Source organism: Palaemon carinicauda, chromosome 10 (genome assembly GCF_036898095.1).
Source record: "Palaemon carinicauda isolate YSFRI2023 chromosome 10, ASM3689809v2, whole genome shotgun sequence".
NCBI lineage: Eukaryota > Metazoa > Arthropoda > Malacostraca > Decapoda > Palaemonidae > Palaemon > Palaemon carinicauda.
Genome location: NC_090734.1, coordinates 67897570 through 67900078, shown reverse-complemented (window position 1 = coordinate 67900078; position 2509 = coordinate 67897570).

Here is a 2509-nt window from a genome sequence, read left to right as displayed (position 1 = left end):
ATTTACCTATTCTTCAATAACTGGGGCATAACTATCCCAAACTAGATAATTAATTTGTTTTGTTTAATACAAAATTAATCAAATAAAAGCAGCAAGGATATCAGTGGATGCAATCTAATCTAATTTCTTTAATTACAAAATTACAGCGAAGATGAAAAACAAAGACAAATTAATACTGGCTCATTCAAATGACGGCAATCAAGATTAATAAATGGAGAAATATTAAATCATAATTTTACAAAACAAGTAAACATTTTATGAAAATAGTAAATAAAATAAACATGTTGGAATAACCTCTAAACTGAATAGACCCAAGTCTTATTTCAAATAATCTTCCCCTAAACAAAGGCATACCTAGAGGTCAAAACACGTGGTCAGTGACTTGAGACTGAAAATAATGTGAATACCACAAATTTACATTAAATTCCACGTATGCCGCCCAAAAATGTAATGCCAATGTGTGAATTAAACCCTATTTAAGATAAATTAAAACCATAGCTAAAGGGGGAATGGCCAGTGATTAAGTTACCTCACAAATCTTTCCTGGACGCCCGTGTCCAGAGAATGGCTGTCTTAAAATCCACCTTTCGGCCAGGTGTCCAAAAGTATTGCGCTAAGGTGAAGTTGGCGTCCTTTTCCAGCTCATCCTACCGTCGATCTGCCCTCTAACTTTGGTCGCGGGTTCATCATCAACATTTTCGACCTCCCGAGGCTCTTTGGAATCTCCTCCCTTGATTTTACTTGACTGGTTGATAGTAGCCTACAAGGGGACAGGCTGGTTCGGGGTAAGCAGAGAGTGTGAAGTCTACTTATGATAGGTAATTAGTGCAACTCTGTATACTAGTGTAGTGCTAAGGTCAATGAGGATAATTCCAGGGTGCAATCTTTAAGCTTCCTTCTCTCCAACAACAGCACATCGAGGTGCATAGGTTACACATCTTGAGACCCTATCTCTAGTTTAGGACAGGCTTAGTGGACTTGTAACTTGTGAACTTTATGCAGTATTCTATTCACAATACAAGGAGCAATCTTGCATTTCCAGGAGAACATACATAATACTATCTGTAACTATCTGGCATACAAATAAAAAAGGAAACTGTTAAAAGGTATTTAGTGTGGTATCATGTAGTCCCATGTAGCTATGAATAAAGGGCAGTCTCTACCTAGCACCCAAGCCATCAAGACCTGTCTTTTAATCACTGCAACCTCTTGCATATTATATCATGGTGGCAGCGTGGTAACGCAACCCACGCCATTCCATCAACAAACCCGGACCATAGAGACACTTTACATACCTCTCCTGTCCATAATAACTGAGAAGAGGACTCATAATCAGCCCAAGTTTATTACCAGCGGCCGCAGATGACGCCATTTTCACCCAACGGCAACTGAACAAAGACTGTCATACCGGCCCAGATAACAACCGTACATAACTTATATCGTCAGAATATGGCATAGAATGGACATTAGTGCACCGTGATTACAGTGAGAATAGTGAAGAAAGTTGTGAATAGATTGTACTTACAAGTATTTTGGCCATTGTTATCCGCGCACTACTTCACAAAATGAGCCAAACAACGACATACATTCAGCAGTGTAAACAAAACTGAAAACCGTGCCGACTACCAGTGACAAATTTTTGTAGTGATTTCCATACTCTTATTATATGTCTCTTTTTGTGAACCGTAAACTGTGTTATTAATCCAATCACTATCTATCTATTGTGTAACACTCGAAACCAAATCCAATCATGGCCCAGCCTAAATGCCCAAGTATGGACTGGGCTCACCAGCCCCTGGCCGAGTCATTTCGTGCATTCAAGGCGCGCATGAACTTATACCTCGAAGACCAGGAAGTCACAGACCCGGGCAAGCAAGCAACTAAAATTAAAATTGCCCTCGGCGATGAGGGCATGAGGCGTATCTTGGCGAGCGGCCTCACTGAACAGGAGCAACGTGTGCCGCAGAACATATGGAGGCTTATTGAAAGTGAGGTTGATGCAACGGTCAAAATAAATTTCAGAGTTCACCGCCTCGAATTTGCAAATACCAAACAGAAACCTGCTGAAACAATCAGTCAATTCCTGGCCAGACTCCGTGAAAAAGCTACAAAGTGCGAGTTTGAAGACAGAGAACTCAACGAACGACTTATCGAAATGACCATACTACGAACACAATTCGAAGAATTTCGGAAAGAACTCCTAACTAAACCAAAGGGCTATGCTGTGAGCAACGTTCTAGAGAGAGGTCGGGAATACGAGGCCATTGCAGCCTCCACGGCATCATTACACTCCATACAGATGAGCTCTGAGAACACAAGTACAAGCCATACCAACGTGGATGCAATTCGAAGGGAAAGCAACGAGCCACGGAACAAACTACAAACCACGGACAACCCCTGCTGGAACTGTGGGCTTAGCCATCCCATAAGGTCATGCCCCGCTTACAATGACAGATGCAGTGGTTGTGGCATCAAGGGGCACTGGAAAAAGATGTGCCGCAAAACTGAT